We start from the raw sequence: 16,210 nt of genomic DNA on the forward strand, positions 1-16,210 counted from the left end.
ACTGAGGTTAGTTTTCTTGTTTTTCATTGAATAATTGGGGGGGGAAAAATAACTTTATACTCTGCGAACCAGACCCTAAACTTAAAGTCTGGGTTGAGTTTTTTCCCCTTCATTAATGACATACATTATATCTATCATGGTAATTCAGGGTGAGTTATTTTTAATTCTAAATGAATATCCTTGTTGGACTTTTATGTAAGTGCTATTCTCTTTCAAGACGTGTTTACCTAAAGCTAGAATAAATGCAATGTACATTATGCAGCAAAGGAAATTAAAAGATCTGACATTTATCCATTATGGAGATGATAAGTTTTGGACGGGCGATGTGCCCTTATTGCATAATCAATACTGAAGAATGACTGATATCATTAACGATACAAGGAATAAGCTTTTTAGTTATCTAGCTTTGCTAGCAAAGTCGTTAGCTAGCAGCTAGCTAATAGCACAACAACAACAGCCTAATGTCTGTATGATAAAAATACTGAATCGATAGATAAGAACAGTTTTTCCTCACCTGGCTGTCTCCTCCCCTCAGTGGTTCTTCAGAGTAAGCTAGACGCAGAGGCCTGTCAGTGTCTGTTGTATTTCATTACCTCTCTGCTTAAACCGCGACTCCGTGCTGAAGCAGAAACGATACTTCAACGTTTTCCGTCATCTGACAAGTAGCAAGTCTACTTCACTTTATTCACCAAAAACATTTTTTTATATATATTCACCAAAAACTGTTCTGTAATCTGGAATGTTCGCTACGTTCAGCTCCAGTTAGCTGCCTTATCTCGCTGCGCTAGAGGCATTTGCGTCATGGGTCACGGGCAAAAGGTCAAAGGTAACAAGGTTACCGGCTTATTATGTTGTACAAAAAAGAAACGAAAAAGCAAATAATTTTAGTACATGTTTTTATGTGTCTGAAGAGGGCTTAGGAAATAATAATACCAACAAAAAAAAACAAAAAAACAATAATTAACCAAAAGGGCACTTGGGGGCAAGGAGCAAAAAGGGCAGGTGCTCAAGCACCCCCAGGTTCCCCCTCTACACGTGCCTGCAACCTATTGTATTTTTATCAGCTCTGTGGTCACAGAGGTTTGGAGAATCGGCCAACAATCCTTAAATCTTGCCGTCTAAACCAGACTTAAGACTCACAAGCTCTACTCATCTCTTCTCGACCACTGCCCAAACGCTCTCCGACTCTGGTCGCTATGGTAACGTTTACATATCCCTTCAAAATAAGATACAGATGCACCACAAAAATGAACATTTTACTTTTGTGAAAATTTTAACTCACGATAATGACTAACGGGAGCCCTGAGCTTGTTTCTCTGCAACGAGACGGTCCCATCTGGGAGTGATGGAGACAATGACACCCAAAGTGTTGCTTATATCCACAGCTTGCTTGGTCTCTACGTAGTGAAGCAGTTTGAAGCTTCATTGCCTCATTAGCAGCCGGTCGCTGCATGTTTCACAGAGCGGGTTTGTAATGTTTGACTCACCTACCGGTCCGGGATAAATCCATCCTCCTGTCTCTTCTCTGAGCCTTTTCCCCTTTGCAAAGAAACTTTCCAAAGACATCTGATCCGTTTCTTACTCATTTTGCTGCTTGTGGGCTCAGTGTTGGCGCGCAAGTAACCGAGAGAATCCGGTTAAAGGATTTTCAAAATAAAAGATCCTCCAGACTCAAATAATACATAAAATGGAAATATTTAATTATTTCTTGCATGGCCCGGTACCAATTGGTCCATGGACAGGTACTGGTCCTCAGCCAGGGGGTTGGTAATTTACCAGCTGCTACCAGACTTGGAGCTTTTGCTGCTGCTCTTCTGTGCTGCCTGGATTTTTTGTTTGTTCCTTAATTAAATCATCATACTAAGCTGCTGCCTCATCTCTCTGCTTCTGGGTCCGAACTACAAAACCACAAATCATGACAAAAAGAATTGTGCCTTTCTGTGAATAATGAAAAAGTAAAAACAGCATTTTTACGTTTTGGATCTACAAGGATTTACACGACCCATTACTACAAGATGTCCAACTGCTTTATGTATTTACTTTAAATATTTCATGATGAGTTTATTTGTGAGCAAGTACAAAAATACTTGATATGATTTTTTTTCACATTTATTTTTCCTCACAGGTTCTTTTCACTTGGTCATTCTGGCTTGTGGGATAAATGGTTTGGCCAAACTGCGTTAAACAGACATGCTGTGCTTTATACTTTTTGTGTAGCTCTGATAGATTGAAATCGTAAGCAACAATAGGATAAATTCATCTTTGACCAAAGATGAAAAATGGAAAAACTTGAAAAAACCATATTCAGACATGCTCATGATGGATTTGTCATCAGTGACAACATGATCCCCATCTACTGGCCCTCCTGAGTATTATGGGTGGACTTTTATTGTATCGCTTATCATGATAAATTTCTTCTCATGATAAAAATTTTGATTTTTTGTTGTCACACTAAACACCAAACCAAAAGATCTGTATTGTGGGAATACAGATTCCACAAAATATTTTTGATATTTTCTACAGTGTTTGTTCAATGGGAGTATCAATAGGTATCAATAAATTTGAAAATATGATTACAGTAAATGCCGACACTAGATGCAATTTAGCGACACAAATCACACTTCCTGTCCTAAAGAATTTTACTTCAAATTGGTTTGTTTTTCCAGAACAGTATTTGTTTGTGACTGTTTGTGCCATCCAATCACAGCCATACAGTTCCCTAAAAAAGAAGCAACAAATAGTTATAGTAGAGGTTTTGATTACAGTAGATGTTTAGATGTACAGATAACATTTTTGTTTCTGATTTCTATCCACATCCTTCAAAACTAAAAGACTGAACTGGCAGTTTCTAGTGCTGAATTTCATTATTTATAGGTGAGATGCACCAGCAGGAGCTGCAGCTGCTTCACTTCTTCCTCTTTTCCTAGACAGTCAATTCATTTATTTATAGGATTTCATCAGCTAATGTGCTTAAATACAGTTTGGATTTTATTAAAGAGGTCTGTAACCACCTTATAATCAGAATCATATACTATAGACCACCTGATTTTAATTAGATTTTCTTGGATGCAGATTTTAAGAAATGGATTCAATGAGCGATTCTGCCCTTTTTTGCCAAGAAAGGTTGAACATTCAGTATCTGTCAGTGGTTCAGTATTACTTCTGGGCTTTTGAGTTTGTAATAACACTTCAAATGGCTGAATAAGAAAAAAAATCATGCCAAATCTAGTCTGCACTGGCTTGATGATAATGATCGGTTCGAAAGTGACTTCAATTATAAATGTACCCCCAATAAACCGTTACGGAGTAAAACTGTCAGTCTCATTTTAAAGCAATGAAAGCATTAAAAATATCTGGAATAGAGAAAGCCGCTGTTTTGGAAATATAGACATTTTAAATGATGTTAAAGGGAAAAAAAATCAGCAGGATATGATAAAATAGTTGCTAGGCACATGTGCTGACATCATGACCATTGTCTTTTTTAAACATTATTTCATACAAAATATGAATGAAAACTCGGTCATATTTTAGCTGTGAACTTGATTCATGATGTCTAAGTGAACTATGAACATGAAATAATTCATTTTAACCTGTCTGAAGTGAAGTTAGAAGAAGTTTCTGAATGAATTGCTCATCCTTTAGCATCTTACATAAATAAGTGAAATGCATCGTTTGAGGTGAGAAGTACTAGAGCACCAGTCTGTTATCTGTGTCATAGTGTAGATGACTACAAGATTCACAAAAGGCTGCTAACATTTCAGAAACCTTCCTGACTGCCTTCTTATCTGCTGAACGCGTTGCTTTCTCTCCCCTTTTTACAGCCTGGAACCAACAGCAGACATGTTTAGACATATAATAGTAAATTAGCTGTAAATTTGTCTTACTCTTATTGTAGTGTCTTACTTGTTTAACTTAATTCTTAAACATCTCACTGAAAGTAGTGACTTTATAGTCATATTGACTCAGCAACACTCTAGACAACAAACAGTGTTATCAAAGTAAAAGCAAGGTCAAAGCAAAGTAGTTGCTGTTCTGAAAAAAAAAATCATTTTTTTTTTTCATTTCTGAAGATTAAACTGATAATTTTCTGATTCCTGATGCCTTTCCAGTGAGAGCACTTCTGATCATTTGATCAGCAAATGATCGACACCAGCAGGAAGTCCAACTAAACTCTGATCATTCCATTAGAGACTTTTGTATTCAATGTGGTTATAATAATCATTATAATCAATTCAAAAATGTTTCTGTATTGACATAATGATGAGAGGGAAAAGGAATAATTGGGTTAAAAGCCATCTGACCGTCCCTCCCAGTGACACTGAAAATTAAATTGTCAAAATAAAAGATCTCTTCAACACATTTGTAAAACCTCAGCTGCCACCATGTTTCAAATATTTTTTATAAATAAACCCATGTAAATTAGTTTTGCTGAAGATAATATATTTTTAGAATTTCTTTGAAGGTACAGAACTGCAAAACCAACAAAAACTATTATTAAAATCAGATAAACAATAAAACCTTAAAATGAGCACTGAACTTTGTTAATAACGTGTTTTTGATAAATTTAAATCAATTTTGTCCAACAAAGTCAGAATCAGATAAGACTCACCTGCTCTCAGTTTGCAGTCTCTGCATTATCTCAGTAATGAATAAATAATGTTTTTACTAAAATATAAAGGCAGCAGATTATTTTCCGTTTCCCTATCACAGTTACTAAGATAAGCGCCGTCTGAGAGCATCACAAGTGCTCTTATCAAAAACATAATTATCCCAGAGGCTAAACCCAATCTTGGTGCTATGATAAAAAAGCCAGATAAGGAAAGTCTGTGAGGGTTGCTAAAAAAAGTTTGAAAACAAAAAAAATAAAAACAGCACAAAGGGAACGTGAGGTTCCTGAACGTGACCTGGAACGTGCTGGAGAGAACGCTTCAGGCTTTAATATACACTAACCACACAGACACACTGATGTTTACAAAGCTTTCATCAGTAATCCCACATCTTTCTGGATGTAAGATTCAATGGTCTGTGGAAGCTGAAGTGGAGCTCCTCCAGGATGCAGCGCATCAGTTTATTTGTTCTTGGAGAAATGAAAACCTAGCATTCAGTCAGACTCGATGGAGATTATTCTCTCTGCTTTTCACCTTTTGTACAAAAAGCGCTGTGCACCCCAAGTTATTGAGCACTTTTGCAAATTGCAAAGATACGTTTCAGTGAGACATTTGATGAAAACTCCTTGACCCTTTCAGCAGGACCAGCAGCCCACGGCCCATGTCCAAAAGCTCAAAGTAATCATCTGTTCTCAGCAATATGTCCAAGATATCTGTGAAAACCTTTGGCAGGGAGCTGAAGTCTGCCGCATCAGAAGGAGTTTTGACAGGCTAACGACAGCTGAATGCCAAAGTGAGCGAGAGAAACTTTCAGCATCGAAGGTCTGCAAACTTTTGACTCTGACAGCGACGACAGCCTCCATCCAAAATTTAGAGAAAGTGCAAAATACACTTTCTGCCCCATGGGTTAATTTTGTTTTTTCATATTTACAACTTGAGCTTTTTGCTTAGTTTGCAACATATATACTCTTAATTCACACACATTGGTGATATGAAAGTGCATTTTTTCTCTTTTATTCCAGAAGGTTCTAATGTCTGTTCAGGGTTGTTGCCACTTCGTACTAAGGCTGCATGCTGAGTATCAATTATTAAAAAAATCTGACCTTCTGGCTGCTCCAATATTTATTCCTTGGTTTTTGACAGAAATCCATCCGTCTCTGGGATTCCAATCCAAAATCTTCTAACACCTTGGGCCACCAGCAGATGGCGATAAAATTGACATCAAAATACGATAAAGAAGATCCTTAGCACGGCTTAAGTAGTGCTAGGTTGGAAATATCCCAAAACAGTTGTTGTTGTGATCTGTGTTTATTAGTATGTTCCCCTGTGAGTCTCTGTCTTCCCTATTTGTTCCCAGCTGTGTCTCATTTCTTTGATTACCCTCCCAGTGTATTTAGTCCCACCTATTGTCTTTGTCTGTTGTCAGATCCTCGTCGTGTTACATCTTGCTGCCCATTGTTCTGTCCTGTAGATTATTTCATTAAAATCTTAATCATCACTTCAACCTGGGTCTGCCTGCGTCTTCAGTCACCTCACCAAACCATAGATCATGACAGTTGTAGCTTTTTTTTTTTTAAATCTCTTAACCTTTTTTCGCAATCAACTTCTCCAGCTTCAGTTTGAGGTTTAATGGCAGCAGTGTAGGGTCAAAGTGAGAGGGAAAAAGTCCCAAAAACAGTTGCTATGGTGATATTTCTGAAACTGGTATTCATGTTGTAAATGGAGCTCTGACATTGCTTCTCTCCACAGATATACAACACAATTTTTATCCAAAAAACTGTTAGTGTGGATGAAAGATAAAAATCAGGTGGAAGTCTTTGTTTTGCAGCATGTTTGTGTGGAAATGGCATTAATGGGTTTTATGTCTGAGACATCCTTTAAATTTCATTTGTTTTTATATTGTTTCATTATGGAGGAGTGGTGGGCATTAATGTTGCAGCAAAAGAGCTTCTGATGGATCCAGTCACAGGAAAATGTTGGTTAGTTGAACAAGTTTCCCAGCCACCCATCACCTGGCCTTCTGCTATGTAAACACACCATCTCCGCCAGGGCATGGAAACTAATAAAAAACACAGCCAGACTTTTTAAAATTGTTACATGTGACATCCAACAGTTATCTTCAGAGGTACTATGTACCAGTGATGCTCTTCAAATCATTTGCTGATTTAAAGATGGACTGCTTGACCCAGCCAGCTGCAGTTTTGATTGATGTGGATGGTAAACACACACATTACTGCAAGTTCTATATAGTTATTTTAAATCAAACAAAAACTGAGGGAATTACAAGATCAAAGGTCTACCTTTATTTGATGGGTCTGACATTAAAATATCTGTATTGGCTGATGTTAGATATTTCTTTATGTGTCGTATTAATCCCATAAGTAAGTAATTGTATTTTCATGGTGTGGAAAGGAAATATAAATATCATTCAATATTGGTCATTTGCCATAACAGCAATATTAATATATGTTGATGCCAGATTTTCACATCGGTGCATTCCAGTGTTTCATAGAAACTCAAAGTGCAACAAAGAGCCTGCTTTTGATACAAATATAATTTTTGATATAAAATATAATTTTCATGTTTAAGTCGAACTGATATTTCCTCAGTGCTGAAAAACCTTTCTGTCCTGCAATCGTTTCCTTACTGGTTCTTTTCGGCAGACTCGGTCCAGCAGTCGTTATCAGGTGCCTGGAAAACCAGTTAGGCAGCTGTCAGCTTGGTTCACTTTGCTTTGCGTTTGTTGTTACAGCCGTATTGAAAGCTTTCACACATGTCTATTGACAGTTTTTGGAAGTGCAGCCAACCATAGACTCAATAGATGCGGTTTTACAGTGAGAGGAAAGGTTCAGCCAAGCTGCACGTTGTAATTTAACATTCACTGGCCTTTATATTATGTATGTGTTTTTTTTTTGTTTTGTTTTGTTTTGTTTTTTTCGGCTCAAGTCAAGGATATTTGGATTTATACTCTGCACAAGCAGCACAGAAGGGTAAAGGTCTGTATGTCTGCAGGGCTTTACACACGCATGTCTAATTGGATCTTTGTGTGCGACAAAGGGAAGAGATTGAAATCATTGGAAGCAAATTGACAGGTTGTTATTCTCTCTGTGCCGACAATAAATTTGTCCAGCTCATATAAACTGACTGTGAGGTAGGCAAAGCTTGCACAGGAAAAGAGAGGGTTAGAAGGACACAGTGCAGAAGGACAGAGCTGAGGGGAATGGGAGAGCCTTAAAGTAATGTGTGGCTGGTGGACTGAGGCTTTTGTGTAAAGACTTGTTCAACTCATTCAGATTTAAATGGAGGGTTGATATTGGGGTGAGCCATTTTGCTGCGACTCTAAGAATCCATCATGTCTAATTCAGATTAGTCCTGGACTCCTGTGACAGCATCCAGGAGTTCAGCTGAAAGGCAGACTTTTCTCACTGATTATTACAGTTTAGTGCTAAAAGTGTGGAAGGTCTTGGTTATTATTAAGTAAACAAGAGAAAAATCACTCTGCAACGCCACTAAAATCTATTAAAGCTTTATATTCTTAGCTTATGGTGGCCAAATGAGTGCTACCAAGTTGCTCACTCAATCCATCTCTATGGGTTCAAGGCCCCGTTTACACACTGAAACGAACATTTTTGTTGCAATCTAGCCAGTCGTTTACACGTCTCCAGATATCGGAGTCTCTCACGTCGGCACATTTTCCAAACAGGTTTTCTGTGTCACCCCATGCAAACATGTGAAAGCGCACATGAACAGATCATTGTCTTCTGTGCTGCTTAACCTTTTCATTTTAACACGTCATCTGATACAGAAAGATATGTGTTACCTGAGCACTTGGTCATCAGAGACGACTGTTTTCTAAATGTGGTGGAGGCTAAAGACTCCCACACACTCAGCTATACGTACTGAACACCCGTACATACTGTACACCTGAATGTGTTCGCAGGCGGTTGAGATTTCATCATCAGGTATACTGATTGCCTACATTTTTCATGACAAATTCCTTAATTTCCCACAATCCAAATGGTTAGCAGCAAGTTAGAATCCTTCCATGTGTAGACTTACTTCCTGTTTGGATACTGTATGCTGTAGTTGGTTAATTAAAGTTTCAGCCTTATTAGCCCCAGACACCACTTCCTTAGGCCATGCATCCAGTTTGAAGAAATCAATCAAACATACATCAATTCTTTACTTATCATAACAGCATAGATTCAGTATCAAAAACTCATTTTGGTTATTTCTAAAGGCCAAATGTTTGTTGGGTTAGAGCAGTGGTTCCCAAACATTTTCTGGGACCCCCTATGGATTATAAATAGCTGTCTGGGACGTGTGTGAGGGGGGAGGGGGAGATCGACTTTTTTGGAGACAAAATGAATGTACGGAGCTGGACATAGACAACATCGGTAGCCTACAGGCTACTTGTTAAGCTTAAGGTGATGTATTGATATTAGCATTACCTGCATCCAGCAGCTTTGCTCAACTCAGTCAGTTAGTTTAGGGGAAAAACTGTGAAAAGTTCTTTGCTATTTGCTGGTTTGCTGCCGTGATTCTTACACACCTGTGTAGCTCCGCCCAGCAGCAGCAGGTATCCTTCACTGCCTAGCGCTCATGTTGCGTTTAAAGGCGGCTCGGAAAAACAGGTTACCACATGTTAGCAACGGATTAAACAGTTTTAACTGCTGATAAAAGTGACAGAGGACACAGATATGGGAAGTGTGGAAGCCTCTACTGTATCAAATGGACATAGGAATAACAGAGAGTTGGCCATTCTAAGGTAAAAACCCAGCGCATACAGCGTACAGCGTAGCCTTGTTGTTTTCCAGGCCTTCATTTTGAGCTTAGTCCCTTTGGAGCTTTTTGTTTCGATTGAGACCCAGTTTGCTGAGTTAAACCCATGACCAAACTGTACAGTGTTAAAATGACACAGATCTAGTTCTGTCTACCTGACCCAGAATGGGGTTACCAGAATAACCCAAACTGGGCTCTTTCTATCTTTGACCGCAGAAGTGTTTATAGTCTAGGTTAGGTGCCAAAGCAGACCTTCAGACAGTGCAGACCTGTTATATTTAGAATATTTAATTATGGATTTATGGGAGACTAATAAAATTATCTTATCTTATTTATAAAGAAAGAAAATGTCAAGTGGCTAAAATCCATCATTGAACAAGAATTGGAAAACGCTTCATTTTCACAGCCACAGTGATTTGTCTCTTTAGTCTACTGTCTACTAAAAGGGGGGATGATGCAACACAGCTGAAAGCTGTTTCAGCAGCAGCGCTGTAGGTATGACATTCACAATGAGTTTGTAATTTTATGGAAACAATAAAAAAATGATCCTGAATGATTAGACCATTTTGCTCACCAAGAGAACAGAATTATTTCCAAAGGTAATAAAGACAGAAGAGCCATCTTCAGACGGGATTTGAGACAAACTTATTTGGCACAGAAAGAGATGATAAAGTGTAAAATCATCTGCCGCATTTTGGACATAGCTGTTTTAAAGAAATTGTTTACAATCAGACGTTGACACTTGTGCCGTATTCCCAATCCACAGACTGCTGATTTCAGTGCCGTTTGGCTTCGTAGTTAAATAATCCTCCGTTTAGCACCTGTTCTTAAAAGCGCAGTGGCTAATAGGACATTTAAGTTAATAGTGTGAGTTCCCACCTGAGGACAGGGCAAAATGACTCACATGTTGGGGCTTTGACGCTCCGCTCTAATATTCATAACCTTCCCCTTAATGGCTCTAAGTAGCTGCCGTCCAGCTTCTTCATTATATTTCCTTTTTTTTCTAGAGGAGTGATTTGGGATCTGTGGGTTGGGGGGTGAGTTCTTGGCAGTCAAGCAAGCAGGCGGTGAGCACATAATGGTCTAAGATATTATCAAAATTAAAAGGAGAAGCTGCGTTTTAATTGGCCCAGCAGGACAACTTGATAACACAAAATGCCAGAGGGGAATAAATCCAGCTAGGAAAGAGAAGACCTCAAATACAGAGAGAAGCTGAATTTGCTGCAGAGAAGACTTTTGGACAATTGTGTGTGCATGACTGTTGGTACATGTTTGGACATGCACAGCCTCAAATCAGCTGGGGAATGTGCATCATGTTGGCTCTCCTAATATTGAACTTGGAGTAGAGTTATACACTCCCCTTCCCAGAGATCCCAGAAGTGCTGCACAAGATGAGCTCATCTTGTGCAGGCATTCTTGTGGAACATGAAGTTTTTTGTCGTTATACACTTTTTTCCCTTTCTTTTCTTGTGCAACAAGTAATACAAAAAAAGCAGTGTGAGTGTGAGAGAGAGAGGTGTTTGAAAGAGTGATCAATGGGGATTGATTTTGTGAGTCTGCAGCTGCACATATGGGTTCTCGAGAGCAGTCCTCCACTGTTCGTCCACTTTCCCCCTGTGTTTTAGAAAGGTTTTATCTCCAGTGCTTAGACAGCCTCTCTGTGTGTCTTTGCAGTAAGAGGAGAAACATATCAGCACTCCAAAAAGGCTCTGACTCACTGCAGGCAGTCAGGTCCAGCACTGGAACCAACATAGTGTTATTTATTAAACATCCATGTGTATTATCCATTGTTGCTGCCTCTCTGTTAATGACCAAACATATCTCAGTGGTCACTGAATGAACTTAAACCTGACAAAAGTAATAATAAATACAATTTACTGAAAATTAATTAGTGAAAATCTGGCATTGCTTTTTACTGTGGTTCAACTGAATCATTTAAAAAAATTAACTAATGAAACAAACAAAGCTGAAAATTACTTTAAATTATTGCTTCTGTGGAGCATCCTTACGTTAATATGAATTAATGCATAAAATGACCAGAACTGCCAAAAAATAACAAAATAATACTGCTTTACTGTTGAAGCACAAAACGCCATAAGCTAATGATCCATTGACACAACATTATGCAGAGAAACTTTAAGTGGACTCTTTAGCTACTTCATATTAGCATTTATTATAAACACACTCTGTTTGCATTTCTTTAGCTGAATGCAGGACGGAAAGTATTTTATATACAATAAACAGTATTTTTGAGCCAACAAGTTGATTCTCATTGAGTGATATGATGAAAACTTAGCTTACAGCTGATAATCAGCTGAATAAAGATATATTAATAAGGACATATAAGTGAGAGTCAAGGACTAAACTCAAGAAAATCTTGAGAACTACTGATAAAGATCACATAAAGTAACTAAACTCAGGGAAGGAAGCTTTATTTATGCACATTAATATATTTTTCACAGCAGAGCGTACATCCATTGATACAGGGTGTTCACATATTCACTTTAAGGCCTTAAAATGTCTGAAATCTATGAAAAACGCTTTAAGTTGGCCTAAGACACATTTAGCACAGTCTTAAATTTGGTTGTGGGAGGAGCATTTGTTCTTGTATTTTGCCATATATATTGTTTTTTTCTGACAAGAGAAAGTATGAGTTCAGAAATCTTCATTGTGTTTTCTGACTTGAGAAAAAGTGGCATTAAAAAGGTCTTAAATTTAACTTATTAATATCTGTAAGTTTTTTCCTAAAATATATTTGGTCATCAACCAGAGTTAGGCTGTGGAACAAAAATATTCTGCATAATGAATATTAATGATAATAATGTTAAATTATTATAATTTTAAATAATTTAATAATATAATTTAATAATATGTTTTATATTTAAGGACAAACAGTTTATAGAGGTAAATGCACCTCATTAAAGTTATGTTTTCTGTCCATGTTGCACATTGTCTTTGTTTTGTTTGAAGAGCTATAGTAAGTGTTGGCCTCGGCTTGTTCCTCCCACCTGTGCTTTTTGTGTTTTGTGTTGTTAAGGAGGTCCGGCTGGGCTGGGTAAAGTCCTGACTTATCCTCCTGCAGGGCTCAGAGCTGACTGGGACGAGAGGTTTCACTGGGGCTGAGAGGCGATCAAAGGCAGCCTGCTTTATTCCTTCTTTACCTCCATATATCCCCCTTTGCTGCTTCCTCGTGCTCTGACATTATCTTTGGTTACGACGGTGACATGTCAGGTTGGCATGAGCGACAACAGAGCTGTGGTGATGGCTTCATACTCTTCTTACTTGGCTGGAGAGAGGAAACAGACAGAGGTCATCTCTGCCTTCAGATACTTTTCTCTTCATTTCTTTTTTTTAAACTATCTTCCCTCCTGCCAATCTCTCCAGGTTGTTTTTCCTCTTCTTTCATGTTTTATACCACCCTGGAACTTCTGCCATCTTTGATTTCATTTCATTTTATGCTTCTATCTTTCCCACTTTCTTGCTCACATTTTATTCTAGTTTTTATCTGATATATTCAGACATCTTCACATTTTGTGATATTACAGACACAAACTTTAATGTAAAGTATGGCAGAATTTTAAAGTGTGGGTAAAGGAGGGAAAGAGATGTAAAGTTTTAAAAACTTTTTCACTAATAAAAACCTGAAAATTGTAGCCCTGCATTTTTATTCAGCCAAATTCCAAAATTAACTTTTTGCAGAACCACCACAAGTGGCACAAATCTCATAAAGTCTGAAACTCAAATATTTGCTTGTCATTTTTTTTCTAATCAGCTCAATCTTCAGCTAAATCTTCAGATGAAGAACATGTGAAGAATTTTCCAGTCTTGCCTCAAATTCTTACATGAATGTAGTTATGGACTCTGGATCATTGTAACGTGTCATTACGGTTTGGTCCAAAGCACTCCAATGTAGCTCTGACTGCATGTTCAGGGTTGTCCGCTGAAGGTCTCCATCTCAGATTGAGGTGTCCAAGCTTTCTGCCAAAGTTGTTAAGTTAAAAGCACTTATGCCCTACTTTACATTAAAGTTTGTAAAGTAGTGCTTGTTAAATTTAAAATAATAAAAATATCCGTTCATCCAAAGCCAAGTCGATCCTCGACATCCCAAATGTTTCTAGTACGACCAGGTTTTGAATATGAGTGGTTGACAGCTCATGTTTTGTGAGGCTTCTTTGCAAATTCTTTAAGTCACAGTGCCACACGTTGATAAACTAATGAAAGGAAAGCAGAAAAGGCCGTTTCTAGCAGGACATCCACAAAGCCAGTCTCTTCTTGAATACCACTCCGCTTGAGAAGAGCGGTACCCACATATATGTTTATTTCAAAACAAACCTTTGTGCCTTCTTATTTTATCTGCTCAATAAAGATGACTATAGAAGGACGGTGAAATTGGTGATTGTGCTTCAGTTCTCACAGTGTTGCATTTCTTTGTGTTAGTCTACTACTTGAAATCCCAATAAAACACTATAGTTTGTGGCTTTTTTTTTCTACAAGATGTAAAAAAAAAAGGTTCCAGAGTGATGAATACTTTAACAAACCGCCCGCCTAGTACTCGTTTTTTCCCTTCCATTTTCACTTTCACTCCTTTCTTGTTTTTCCTTCGCCACTTTAAGACTTCAGGACAAAAATCAGTGTTCTTGCGCCTGTTACTACTCTCATGTGTAGTAACAGGCGAGCACACATCCACACAAATGTAGAAAGTAATCAAATTTCTGCAGGGTGATTGCTGAGCACATTTACACGCGCACGCACACACACACACACACACACACACACACACACATGAACAGACACATGAAGCGAGAGGTCATAGTAAATAACTGAGCTTTCGTGCTTTCATTTCCCTGGGGCATTGACTCTTGCTTGGTATTCATAACCATAACATGCAGAACCTGACGGACCAGCCGCGTGTGTGTGTGTGTGTGTGTGTGTGTGTGTGTGTGTGTGTGTGTGTGTAGGCATGTGCGTGTGTGCTTGCATGCGTTTGCCAATGGTGTATTTATAACCTTGTGCATGAACATGCATACAGCCAAGCACATTTAGTGAAATATACACATACTGCGAGGCATTTTGCAAGCAGATTGAAAAATATATATTCCTGTTATCAGTGCACACACACACACACACACAGTGACACACATAGAGAGATGATAATGGGCTTTGCTGGAATCCTCTATCCATCTTTACTTGCTGTTCCACTTGTCTGCAGCCGCTGATACTCTGAAGACAAATCCTGTCTTCCTGTTCATCTCTCTGTCAGTCACCTCTCCTAAAAGCTTTAAGGGAAAATGCAGACACACATTCTCTCTCACACACACACCTGCTTAATCCCAAACAAGGAGTTACATTTTGAGACTTTTAATGTATTTATGCATCTGGCTTCTCCTGAATAATACATTCCTATTTGTTGTTTTTCACAGCATCTACTTTCAGAGAGACAGGAGGGGATTGAAAATAATAAAAGTAGAGGAGTGCAGAGAATGGGAGGGTGTCTTTCCAGCCCCGCAGTTGGGAGGAGATTTTTATTTTTATTTTTATTTATTTCGGGTGGAACAAAAAACAACAAACTACAATCAATTTGTGACACAGAGGCATTCGTTTATCTCTAATTTTCAGATTTCTTCCAGCAGCTTGTGATTGGAAATATTCCCTTCATTGCTGCAGCTTACCTTCTCTTCCTCTGTCTTATTTATGTTCGATAGCGATAATGCCCCTGAGTAACGCCATACTTACACTGTGGCAGTTAAAGACAAATTCAGACGTCTCTCGCCTTCAGGGGGAGATTGATTTCCTTAAATCCTGCCAGTGCCGCTGTAAAAACGAGCGAGCAGATGTTAAACTTTCTGAATTTGTTTTGCCATTTTGTCTCAACCAGCTGCTGAGTTATTCGCCCACACAGCCCTCCCCTCCACGTGTGTGTGTGTGTGTGTGTGTGTGTGCGTGTGTGTGTGTGTGTGTGTGTGTGTGTGTGTGCGTGCGTGTGTATGTGTTATTCTGTGTCTCATCCGTAAGACAAAGCTGAGTAATTTCAGTGGTTATTGATCAAGGTCATCAGGGCGCCCTGTGCAGCTGGATGTTCACGTTAGCAGCCTAATGAGACGATGTTTACGCCACGGCTGGAATGTGGATGCAGTTAAATGAGTGGGAGGTTCAGATTTCTTTTGCTTCTTTTGTCCTGAAACATCAGGAATGAGGAGTGTTGAAGAATAAAAGATGGAAGATTGAAGACAGACTGTTTTGTTCTGTTGTCAGTTTCTTTTATTTCTGTTGCAATTCAGTGATAATTGCAGCGGCACATATGTTTTCTATGACTGATAAAATCATGATGATGTGTAAAACCTGCTTTTTTCTGAGTAAAGAAAAAAAAAAGTAATAAAAGTTTCTCCGACCGTCCATTTTCCTGCTGTTATTGGAAGTCGTGTGCAGAGATAAGACCTTGAAGGGAGAACTCAGATCCCGCCAACTTCAGCACTGTCCCCGTCCACCTGGGGGATTACAGACTTCTCCCCAGTCAGGTGGGATTTACAGTCCCTCTAGTGAGTTCAAGGGTCTGTGCCAGGCTAGCGTCTCAGTGGAGCTGTTTAGTAAACCTTCAAAGACAGGTGGAAATGAGGGCGTCACAATCAGATGCCCAAACAACCTCTGCTGATTTTTTATTTTTTTTCCGCTGAGGAGCAGCAGCTCCAACCGGAGCTGTTCGCTGGGAGTCGTCACTCTCCAGTTTCTCTCCAACATGGAGCCTGGATGCCCTGCAGAAGGAAGTTACTCATAATCCATATTTCATCACCATAAGTGCTGGAGTGTGGAAGCAACAGGAAACT

General features: G+C 38.7%; 1 protein-coding gene and 1 long non-coding RNA gene across 14 annotated transcripts in view; both read left to right on the forward strand.

The window, feature by feature from the left end:
- Positions 1-16,210, forward strand: part of agrn (agrin) — a 593,620-nt gene that overhangs the window by 358,400 nt on the left and 219,010 nt on the right. The gene's annotated exons all lie outside the window — the stretch shown is intronic.
- On the forward strand, positions 3,520-9,180 carry LOC107833256 (uncharacterized). Its single transcript, XR_001658969.1, has 3 exons — positions 3,520-3,533; positions 3,613-3,614; positions 9,053-9,180. It is a non-coding gene; the product is annotated as an uncharacterized LOC107833256 (long non-coding RNA).

The sequence above is a fragment of the Poecilia formosa genome, unplaced genomic scaffold (assembly GCF_000485575.1).
Source record: "Poecilia formosa unplaced genomic scaffold, Poecilia_formosa-5.1.2 Scaffold352, whole genome shotgun sequence".
NCBI classification, from domain to species: Eukaryota; Metazoa; Chordata; class Actinopteri; order Cyprinodontiformes; family Poeciliidae; genus Poecilia; species Poecilia formosa.